The 12,395-nt window shown below is 42.0% G+C and overlaps 1 long non-coding RNA gene across 1 annotated transcript in view; it reads right to left on the reverse strand.

Moving 5' to 3' along the window:
* Window positions 1-267: 267 nt before the first annotated feature.
* LOC132669873 (uncharacterized) overlaps window positions 268-12,395 on the reverse strand; it is a 283,077-nt gene continuing 270,949 nt past the window's right edge. The window contains exons 6-7 of the long non-coding RNA XR_009606247.3: window positions 10,153-10,287; window positions 268-478 (exon numbers count right to left, since the gene is read on the reverse strand). This is a non-coding gene — a long non-coding RNA (uncharacterized LOC132669873). The remainder of the gene's footprint in view (window positions 479-10,152; window positions 10,288-12,395) is intronic.

Here is a 12,395-nt window from a genome sequence, read left to right on the forward strand (position 1 = left end):
GGGATTATTGGTAATGGATATAGGTTCTCGTAAGTTTCTAGTGATTGTTTCTTAGAGTATGCATTTATAAAACGGTCATGATTGTTTTTGTTTTTGTTTTTGTTTTTGCTGATGAAAATTTGAATGTCATCAAACACAATATGTCTTGTTCTGGCAAGAATTCTTTGTTAATGTGCACGATAACAAGGAAGACTCTATTGTGGTCTTTTTCTATGCTGACATAATTCAAATAAAAAGACACTGAAATCATTGTCCTGGGTTCTTTCTGCAACTTTATAAAATATGGTTATCATTCTATATTTGGCCCACGAATTTCTTAGTATTATAAATGTAACAAGATAGTCATCAGAATTATGACAATAAGAATAATGACAAAAACAGGGGTACCTGGCTGGTTCAGTTGATGGGGCAGGTGACTCTTGATCTTGGAGTTGTAGGTCTGAGCCCCAGATTAGGTATACAGATTACTTAAAAAAATCTTTAAAAAAGAATGATAAAAACAATAATTATATTAATAATAGTAATGCACTAAGGAAAACAACGATAACTGAGTGTGAGACTGTCTATTGGAGAGATATATTTCAGAATGGAATATGAACTTCAGGTTTTTTCTCGTATCATTTTTGGGAGATAAGGCCCATCTGGGCAGGATGCAGTAACTAGAAAATATGAATCACTTCTTTTTGAGAGAGAGAGAGAGAGAGAGAGAGAGATAGAGAGCACAAATGAGTGATGGGCAGAGAGAGAGAGAGAGAATCCCAGGAGGGACAAAGACAGAGAGAAAGAGAGAGAGAGAAGCAAGGCTCACCCAAGGCAGGGCTCGTGCTCTCCCAATGTGAGGCTTGAGCTTACCTGATGTGGGACTCAAACTCACAAACCGTGAGATCATGACCTGCCAAAGTCAAATGCTAAACGGCTGAGCCACCTGGGTGCCCCTGAATCCCTTTTAATTAGACATAAGACACATGTGGCCATTCTCAATGGTTTCTGACAGGAATGTGATTTAGCACTTGTGTTCTTTAAATGTTCCATTTTTGCAATAGCAGTGGTAATGGATGACTGTACTCTACCGTTGACTAGTGTCTTTCACGGACACTCATTTCTTGGGCTGTCTTGCTTGTCCTACCCTCTTTCCGCCTTTGTCCTGATTTCTTCATTATTTTATCTTATCTACTTTATAAACCAGCATAAAGAACTTGGGGAATAAGACTGAGATAAATACATGTACAAAGAGTCAAACAAACTTTCTCATCCTATAAGGCAGCCTGAATTTTTTCCCCATAGACAAAGAGTTCCAGGTCAAATGGCTTAGCTAATGGCTTATAAGTGGCCTCAAAGTGGGAGTCAGGGATTAAGGCCTCAGGTGCTGACATGATGACAGCAGGCCACATCTTCATATCCCAGAGAATTGAGCCTCATTGTCCCTGTGGTCGTCACTGCCTCCTTCCTTCTCTTCCGACTGTCATTGTCGTCATTTCAATCAAGCCCAGTAGAATGTCGTCACTGAAGAAAAGTGGGGGGAGTGTGAAGCTCGGGGCAGAGCAGAGGACGAATTTAGTTTGTGCTCTGCACAGACAACCCTTTTCAACATAAAATCTCTTTTGTCCTATCTTTCTTATTGGGGTTTCTGAAAGTAATAATGATACTTCAGTTACCTGTCAGGTGATAGCACAGGATATATTTACTTCTAGATTTTAAACACACACATGCACAGAGACATAAGAGAATATGCCACCACATCTAGCTGGATTTAAAGATGTTCCCAATAATCAGTTCACAACAGGTGATTAAGCAGTTGTTAAATATACTTTAAATGAATCTGCAAGGGTAAATGAAGCGTTTTAACCAACAATAACATCATAGCAGCTAAGTATGTAAATAAATGAAAACAAAGGAAAATGAAATTAGATAATTACTAAGACAGATTTCTTCCGCAATTTCCGTTACTCATTGGGTCCTGCAGGGAGGAGGGAGGACCACAGTTTAAGGCCATCGTTGGTGTCCCCGGGGCTGCAGCAGTGGTGGCAATATGACACGGAAAGCCAGCTCAGCCAGGATGTGTTTCCGGTTCACTGTCCTCACCACTGTGCTGGGACAGAAGTGAACAGTACAAATCACCATAAAAAAGGGATGTTTTTATATTCTGGGCTGGTGACCGGCCACACACAGGGGGAGAGCGGCTGGAGCTAAGAAGCTCCCTTCAACATCACTGCTGCTTCGACTCTTCTTTTTTTATCTTTGTATCCCTCGCCCCGGGCCCCCCCCCACCCCAGAGTCCTAAGAGCTGGAGATCAAATTCAGTGTTGAGCTAATCGAGAGAGGGAAGGCAAGAGGTTAAACCAAACAGTTAACTGTGTCTCTTCAAAACTGACATTTAATACAGGGTGTAAATCACTAGGGGAGCCTGTTATTCCTTCAGGAATGCAATTACATAGGGTCAAATAAAACATGAAAGAAACCAACAAGTTTTAAAATGTAGTATGTTCTCAAAAGTAGGCAAGAAGGAATGTGAAGCAGTTCAAATATGCTAACACTCCCTGCTGTCCTATAGGAGAGGATTACAAGGAGAGGTTTCTGCTCTTTAATGATTATGTGGTTAAGCACGGGTATGGGAGCACATTGCCCAATCTGGCTGTTCCCCACTGGACCCTGAGCTCCCCAGAGCTCCCTGCATTCATTCAAAGCAGGTGGAGGCTCTGCTGTTCAGCCCATCACCATTACAGTCCCATTACCAGCCCTGCCCTCCACTTAACACTTTTCTAAAGTGTTTATATGGCTGGACAGAATACACTGTGGGTATTTTTTTCTGTTTCACTCATTCATATGAAAACAAAACAAAACAAAACAAAACCAAAACAAAAAACAAAAAAAAAACCACCAGGAGAATCCTTATTTCTGTGATTCAAGATAGACAAAAAATAATGTTGGACTTCTGCTAAAGGCTTTCTAATATTTGTGGCTACTTGCAAATTGTGTTAGTGCTAATTTACTCCATGGGAAGGTGGAAGGTGAACTTACGTTTCTATTCTGGGAAGTGTCTTTTAACAGTTTAGTGCATTTCAAACAATTTGATGCCTGAAAAATTGGGGTTGGCTCACCCTCAGTTTAACATCCTCATGAACTAGGGGTGAGCAACTCGCCCAAGTCTACCCATTGCTCTCTTGGCTCTAGCACTGAAAGTCCCATAGCCCAAGAAGCTTCTGGTTCCCCAGCAAATCAAGCTGACTGGCCATCCTATTCCACACACATAGCACATGTTCTCTCTTTGCCTCTGCGCTTCTAGCCCTGTGTGCTAGTGTGTGAGTACTGGGCATGTGTGCAAACAGGCACACATGTGAGAGGCAAGTGGAGTCTGCATTAAACAGAATTTGTAATTAGTAATTTCTTTAAAGTCTTGCTTTTAAGCGTATGCAACAGCATGGTGGAAACTGGGTATAGATTGTGTGAGGAGAGGGGATAGCTGGGAAGGGACACTGCGATCACTACTAAACTAATTATAAAAGAATTCAAACAAAACAGACAGGTCAGCTGGGTTCAGATTCCTGTATAATCACTAACTTTTATAAGCTAGTTCTTACTTCTCCAAGAAAAATACAGTTTCAAATGAGTTGTGACTCAAACTTGGTTTTCCTTATCTTGCTTACAAAGTGCATCATACTACAAAGCTGACTTCTCAGAGTCTAAATCCAAAGGCTGCAGATTCTATCTGGTTGGTTGAATCTTGGGAGCTTCCTCTCCCCCAGCTCTGCCTCCCCAACCATCCCTCACCCCCAACCAAGCAATGGTGGCCACAGGCTGGTCCTTTTGAATCCTGCCCAGGGACAGGCAGCTATCAAGGTCAAGCTCACTGACTAGCAGGCACCATGGGCTATGTGTCTGAGGTACACAATTTCCTGAGCTCCTTGCCACATTGGCAGTTCTACATGCTCCGAGGTCTTTCCAGAAAGTCCTTGGCAACTCCACAGACTGCATGGCTGCCTCGGCACATAAGATATACCATTTTGACTGTAAGTTGAGTTAGGAAGTCTTGGGGTTCAGCTGGGCTCCCGAGAGCAGCCAAACTGAGAACACCCAAGACGAGAGTAAAATTTAGTTCATCTTACACATGTAGGTCCTTTGGCCCTTTCATTGATTCTTCTTCTGACAGCGCAGTTGGAAATCTATGTGTCCCAAGAGAATTCATATTTATTCATTCTCTCTCTCTCTCTCTCTCTCTCTCTCTCTCTCTCGCTATTTTCTTGTTCTGTCAAAAGATGCCAAACTGATACATTCACCAGAAATAACACAAAATAAAGCAAGAAGTGATTATAATTAAAGTTTTCTCTTGTGACTTATCACGTAAACCTCTTACCTCAGAGGCTCTCCTTTCCTGTGCTTAGAAAACTTGTCTGTCCAGATCAGACACACTATAAGCATCAGTCTCAAAACTTAGTCAAATGCAAAGAAACTGGTAGTAGACAGGACAAATAATGGCTCACGGACTAATGGACCAGACCTGGAAGAGTAGAATGTGCCTCCCTGCAATTTTCAAATGAGCATGAGGTATGCACTGGGGGACAGGACCTGGGCTTGGAGGCAAACAGATCCAGGTTTGAATTCCAGCCCAGGCACTTATTAGCTATGCGATCTTGGACAAGATACTTCACCACTGTAAATTTTAGTTCCTCATCTGTGCCACGGGGATCATTCTAGTTTTAGTGTGAAGACAGGAAATAACATATGCAAAGCACTCAATACATAGGTGATGCTTAATAAGCAGCTTTCACTACCATGGTGATGGATTTCACAGGAAAAAGTGACCCCCTCCACCAGCCCACAGTGCCCTCCAGGTTTTGACCCCTGGGCTTCGTCCCTAATGGACATCTCTAGGAACTCTGAGCTCTTAATCTCAGCCCTCCACCCACGCTCCCTACCTGGCCTGAGGCAAATCACTTATCTGCCTCAATTACTTCATCTGTAAAGAGAAGGATAATAATATTTACCTCCCTCAGAGGAGTGTTGAGAGAATTAATGAATGTTTGCAATGTACTCTGAGATCTACAGATGAAAGGCAGTGTAGAATCACAAAGTATTATTATAAATATTAGTGTTATTTTGACACATCTGCATGCATGCATGTGTGAGCAAATTTGCACCTAGGGCACTGGATGAGAGTATGTGACTTTTAAGTATCCTCCTGTGAGTACCCCTGGCAGCCCATGGATGTTTATGTCTGTGTAATTTATACATAATAAATCGATTGGTCCCAGAATAAGGATTTGCTCAGAAGGGGAAGCACTGCTTTGGGCAGCTGGTATATAATCAACCATAGTTTATGGTTAAGTATTTTCTAGAAGCCTTTTTGGCCAGTGCCACTGACTCTGGCCAGTGACTATGGGATCAGCTCCCTAAAAAGCAGCGAAATGTAATTCTCAGACTTCTGTATCCACCAGTTCGGAAAAACCACCTTAAGCCTACAAGTGTTTGTTCCTGAGCTGTGTCCGCTTGCAAAACATGCAGTTATAAAATCAGATTGCAAAGAAACACTTCCTCCAACCCACCTCGCAGCCGCATCCTCTCCCTTCTGCATCAGCAGTGCCAAGCTCCAGCTCTTGCTGCTCCTCTTCTCTTCCCATTAAGGTCCCTGCTTCCTCCCGCTGGTCCCTGCTCCCCACTGGCTGCATTCCCTCCCATTAAGTGGCCTGTGGTAACCTTACAGCATCATCCACCATAACATCACATCACGTAGCTCCCCAGAGACCACGTCTGTGACCTGTGCTTTTAGAAAGAAAAGTACAGCAAAAGTAAGGACAAGTGGAAGTTGCACGAGGAAGTGAGGAAGTTAAAATCCCCTCGTGCCCCAGGACTGAGCCCTCGGCTGCCATTGCTGCCTGTGTGAGGTTGTGGTCTCCTCCTCTGATTCCAGATACAGAGTGAGCCCATACATATGGGCATGAGCAAGACGTACGTCTGGTCTCCACCATAAACCTTTGTAGCCTGGCAAGAAACAGCAAGGCTTATTCCAGACCCAAATTCTCATTCCTGCTACAGCCATCATAAACGCCTGCCGACACCAAAGAAGAACAAGGCTGTAATCCTCATAAAAGAACATTTTTGAGCCCTGGAAACCAAAGAGGGATATGAATGCCAGTTTTTAAACTGACATTCCCTCTGTTCTTGGGCTAGATTGGACGTTGAGGAAGCAGGTGACGGCCTTCGAGTCACGCATTAGAGGCTGCACCCCGGCCTCCCTATTATGAACACCTCCCCCCACTGCCTGGGCAGGTGGCCTGAAGTTCCCACAACTTGTGGTTATGATACTGTATCCAGAAGACTGTGTGTAGAATGGAAATATGTGACACGAAAATCAACAGGTTAAATCATTCCAGCAGTGTGCTGGACCCAGCTCACAGTGGTTTGAGAGAGCCAACTCTGTGCATCTATTCCTAATTCTATGCTCACATCATTCCGAGAGCCTGAAATCAGCCAGTGGTGCCTTGAAATCATGCTAATCGGGGCTTTTCTCCCCGCTTTGAGAAAGGTGATGGCGAAAGCTTTACTGCACACCACCAATTAGCACCCACTTTTATCCGTTATCATTTGGTCATAGACAGGTTTATGCCATTGCCAAGGAATGAAGTCCAGTTTGGTTCTGAGTATGGAAAGCACAGGGAGTTGACCAGGGAAGCAGGTGAACTTGCTGTTGCAATTGTCTGGGAGCAGCCAGAGGGTAGTGAGTGCCTTGGGGAGGAGTGAGCAGAATGCCTCCTTGAACGTTTTGCCAAGGTTGGCCTGCCTTGTAGATTTTAGCAGCAAGTAGAGGATGCAGCAAGCATTGCATTCCCTAGGATGCTAGCAGACGAAATCTGGGTTTTAGACCCTTTGTGCCCCTAACAAACTACATAATCTCGGAGCCTCACTTCCTTTAACTATAAAAATCAACTAACTGTACTCCTTTGATGGGATTGGTGAAGGATACAGTGAGATGATATTTGTAAAGTACTTGCCCTTGACAGTAGTTCTACTATTGATAAATTGATGGACATTTCACTGCGCTCTTCTTATTCTGTTTCTCACAGGGTTTGTCATGTTCAGGCAATCTGGACCTGAAACCTTCAACCCCTCTGGCCTCTGAAACTCCATGCTCTCTTGGTTTTCCTTCTTCTTCTCTGATCCTGCCTTTACTCTGATCTTTCTTCTCTAATCCTCCTCAAAACTTAATCCAGGGCCTCCTTCTCTTATTTCTCTGCACAGCCTCATTAGGCAATCTCATCTAGTCCCATGGATTTAAATGTTATCTTCATGCTGATGACTTCCAGACTCCTAGAATTATCCTCTGTCTAGACCAGTGATTCTTCAAGTGGGAACCCTGGACCAGTGGCATCAGCGTCACCTGGGAACTTGTTAGAAATGCAAATTCACAGGCCCCACCCAAACCTTCTTAACCAGAAACTCTGGGGGTGGGTCCAACAATCTGGTTCATCAAGCCCTGCAGGTGTCTCTGATGCTCCCTGAAGTTTGAGAACCATTGGCTCAGGCTAACAGATTTAATAGCCTTATTTACATCTCTACAGAAACATCAAACTTAATACACCCAACACAGACTCCTATTCCCTCGCTAATTCCTCCTCAACTCTGTGCCCCCCTACCATGTCCTCAGAATTGCTCCCCTGAGACAATGGCATTATCATCCACTCATTTGCTAACCTGGAAGTCAAGAAGATCCTTCCTTTCTCCCAGCTTCTTCATCCCACATCTAATCCATTAGCAAATACTATTAATTCTATCTCTGAGTTATACCATAAATGTGCTACTTTTTCCACAGTTCCATCACCACACCACCGTAACTGGGACCACCATCAACTCTTGCTTGTTGAAGTAAGACCAACGCAACCTTTTCTACCTGCTTCCACTCTGGCCCCCTTTAACCCATTCTCTCTGTTGCAGCAAGAAAGCCAGATCTTCTTAAAATGGAACTTGGCTCATGTTACTCTCCATCCTAAGATCCGTTTAATGGTTTCCCTTTACACCTAGAAAAAAAATCCAAACTCTGTACTATGGTTTCTAAGGCCCTGCACAACTTGACTCCTATCCATCTCTCTATTACCTCATTGGGGGCCCTCTCTCCCTCCCCTGCTGTGTCCCTCACGGGTTTTCTCTCACTGTCCCTGAATGGGCCAATTCCTTTCTGCCTGGGGGACTGTGTTCTTCTGTCTGGAATTTTTTCTTCTTTACCCTGTGGGCAGATGGCTCCTTCCCATCCTCACAGTTTCAGGTTAAATGTTACCTCCCTTTTGTGTCCTTCCTTACTGCCTATTAAAATCCCCTCCATGCCCCATCATTCTCTCTCATCACCTTTTTATTTCTTTCCCAGCACATCTGCAGTTTGTTAGTTTTCCATTCAGATATTTACTCTCTTGATGTTGGCTGCGTTTTGTTTTTCTCTGTGCCCCTCACCCCACCACCCTGAATGGGTCACAAGGGAAGGGGGCTTGTCAATGTTCATCACCCTCAGTGTCTGGCATAGTGACTGAGGCAGGGTGGGTAGCGGTTAATGTTGCTGTTATTAACATGTGGAAAAGACGGACATCTGCTTTACCGGGTCTATGGACTCAAATGTTAATCTCATGCAGGAACATCCTCACAGACACACCCAGAGTAATATCTGACCAAATGTTGGGCACCCTGTGGCCTAGTCGAATTGATACATAAAATTAACCATCACACCACACTAGCGATAAAACTCAGAAAGATAAAGACACTTGCACAATAGTGAAACCAGGATTCAAATCCATGTATTTCTCACTCCAAAACTCCATTCCATAGATGTTGCTGCTCAGTTACTATCGTTTTTACCCATGATTCCCAAGCTCACTGTATGCTACAAAGAAGATGCTCTTTCTTCATTTCTTTCTTTGTCCAGAAGTAAATGTTATGATCAGAGTTAAACCAAATATATTTTGTGGTACAAGAGCTACTGCTCCAAGAAAACCAGACAAAGCAACAGTGGGGGGAAGGAGAACCAATGACATTTCTGAACTTGGGTCCCTAAACACAGATTGAAGATAAACTATGGTTTCAAGTTAAAGCTCTCAAATGATTCATCACTGTAGCTATGGATGACATTATCAAAGGTGCTCGATAATTGTTTGCAACAACAGACAAACAAATAAATGGAAATAGGATGTTACTTTGAAATTTTCTACTGAGGCAACAACACGGAACAGAAAGGAAATCTTAGCAGAAAGTGCACACCAAGATGTAAACACTTAAAGAGACTTAACAACTAATATCTCAACACTGGATATGTTCACCGATAATGGGGATTTAAAAGGGCAGAGACAAGGCCTCCATGAGGGTCTGACTCACTGGGATTCAGGATCCATCACTTGAAAGTGCCTAAAGTGAGGCTTTGGAGGGGAACTTGGGTGATCGTTGGTTAAGCATCTGTCCCTTGATCTCGACTCAGGTCATGATCTTACAATTTGTGGGTTTGAGCCCTGCACCAGGCTCTATGCTGATGATATGGACCTGTTTGGGATTCTGTCTCATTCTCTCTCTCTGCTCCTCCCCCGCTCATGTGTGCTCTCTCTCTCTCAAACTAAATAAACTTAAAAAAATAAAATAAAATAAATAAAGAGGGTCTTTGGAGAAGAAGATTTCCTGGGGCCACTCCTGACTGCAGCTCCCACTGCTTAGCTCTCCTGCCACCAGGGGAGAGATAGAGGACTACCTGCCCCTGATCCCAGTTCTGGTGAGAGGGCTCCAAAGGGAGCATCTGGAGAGCCTATGTGTGTTTTTCGAGGTCGTGAGATAGAAAAAGCAAGAGGCTGGCTAACAGTGCAGCGAAATACTAACGGCAAGCCAGTGCTGTGAGAGCCCCACAAATGTGTGAAACCCACAGAAGAATGTTGTCCTGGTGTCATTAAAAATGGGGCCCCGCCCTGCCTAAATAAGCTCCTGCCAGAGGTCAGAAGAAAGTGGAAAGTTGCAGAAGCCAAGCAACCAGTGAAGCTGCAGAGTGACCAGCCAAAGAAGGGGCACTGCCCACATCAAAGGAATTGAACTTGAAGAAGCCTTGCAGGGGAGCCTCTGAGGAGCCCACAGAAGAACTTATCAGGTCCAGAGACAGCCAAGTCAGCTGATGACAGCAGCAGCCAAGTAAGAACTCACCAAGTCCCCTATCGTCCTGCTCCCGGCTGGGGCCCCTGCATAGGAAGTGGGGAGAGAAGAAGTGCTAGGCAGGTAACGAAGAAAGGAACAGCATCTCTCTTCACTCTGAAGGGTCAACCTGAAGCCGGATTCAACCTGGAGAAGAGAGGTGATTTAACATTACACAAATGCAGAGTTTGATACTTCATAGGACTAGACTAATGACTGAATTGCAGCCATGATTATGACACAAGTAACTGCAGGATATTTTTTGCCTGGAGTGATCAGTGAGGTAATAGGACCAGCCCAGCTCTGCTAAATAAGTGTTTACCGTCCAGGAGTCGAGCTTGATTAACATACTATTTACAGAACGACGAATATCTGAATAAATAAGCCCAAACCCAACAATTCCCAAAGCTAACCTGCCCATGTGGGGACACAATTCTGAACGCTCGTGCCCTTTCAGACCCCTCTTGTTTGTAGCATCTGCTAATGGAGCTGAGATAAATCCACGAGAAAATCCTAGAGACACGAGGTGGTTATTTTGTTGAGGATTTAGCCAAAAGCTATGATAGCTGAAAAGCTTTTGAATTACAGGAACCAGATAGCTATAAACACAACCCTCTTCTCCAATATTCTAACTCCCTTACCAAAAGATGACACAAAGTCAGCAATTTGGTCTGTAAATTTCTAGTCCTTTTTCCATGCATTGGCAAAAATATAGGGACATGTAACCATATATATTTTGGTGGGGTTTTTTTTTGCTTTTATAACAGATTCACAATATATGTGTTATTCAATACTATTTGTTTTGACTGAACAACATGTTTCACTTTTTAATGGGTGCACATAATACTCATAATACCTCATAATTTGTCCAACCACATTTCTACTGATGGGCATTAAGGTGTGTTTAAATTGTTATCAAAGTGATACAGAGGAATTTTTTCTAACATCTCTGTTGCAGGCACAAATATTTTTTTTCAACACAGAATCCTAGAAATGAATTTGTTGGGTCAAAGATCCATTTAAATGTAGACAGATATTGCCAGAAAGATATTAATTTACATTTCTCCATGACTGATGACATTTACTTCCCTCCATATACTTGCTGATGCTGTATATTATCAAGTTACAAGTTTTTTCCAATCCACTGAGTAAAAAAATGACATCACAGTGCTGTTTTTATTTGCATTTCCTTCATAAGGACCAAGGCTCAACATCTTTTTATGTTTGTGGACCATTTGTACTTTTCTGCTGTTAATGACCTATTCATATTCTTTCCCCATTTTTAATTGGGTTGTTCGTATTTTTTTTTTTTTATTTGTGAGGTAGTATGTTTTTATTTTGTGAACATTGTTAATTATGTTTGACAAATATTTTTTAGCTCAGTCTATTATTTGTGTTTTAACTTTTTAAATGGTGTCTTTGAGGAAAACTATATTTTTATGGGGGGAAAAAAGGTAGTATTTTTTCCTTCATGGATTCTAGATTTTGTGTTTTGCTTAGGGAGACCTTAACCCAGCTGAAATATATCTCCATCTTTCCTTCTAATACTCTTGCAATTTTATTTTTGCAACTTGAAGTTTTTAATCCATTTGGAATTATTGTAGTATGAAGTAGGTATCTATATTTATTTTTCCAAACTGTGCCAACACCATTTATTGACAGTTCATTCTTTCTTCTTTGATTAAAAATACCATTTTTATTATAAACTAAATTCTAATTCATTTCTTCATCTGTTTGGAGATTTTCTATTCTGTTCAAAAATTCTCTTTATATAGGAGCTAACAATACTTTAATTACTATAGCTTTATAGAATAATTCGATATTGCATAAGTCAAGTTCCACCTCATTTTTCCTCATTTGTTTTTTAAAATCTGATATGTTTGAAAATTACTTTTCAAATTTCATAAAAATTTGAATTTATTAATTTGTGACCGATATGACAGTTTTACAGTGTTAAACTTTCTCTCATCCAGAAACATAATTTCCATCTTCATTTTCTAAGGTCTTCTTTCATGTCTGTGAATAAAGTTTTAAAGTATTATTTATGTAGGTTTTACATATTTCTTGATAGATTTATTCCTGGTGTTTTTTAGTTTTTGTTCCTTTTGCTATTATATTTCCTAATTGCTGATGTATAGATACTACAAATGTCTCATATATCCAGCCATTTTATTAAAAACTCCTTTAGCTAATTCTCTTTGCTCCTCTCTGGAAATTCTTGTTAGTATGACTGACATTTTGACCTCGGAGCCAAA

The sequence above is a fragment of the Panthera onca genome, chromosome B3, assembly GCF_046562875.1.
Source record: "Panthera onca isolate mPanOnc1 chromosome B3, mPanOnc1 haplotype 2, whole genome shotgun sequence".
In the NCBI taxonomy this organism is placed as follows: domain Eukaryota; kingdom Metazoa; phylum Chordata; class Mammalia; order Carnivora; family Felidae; genus Panthera; species Panthera onca.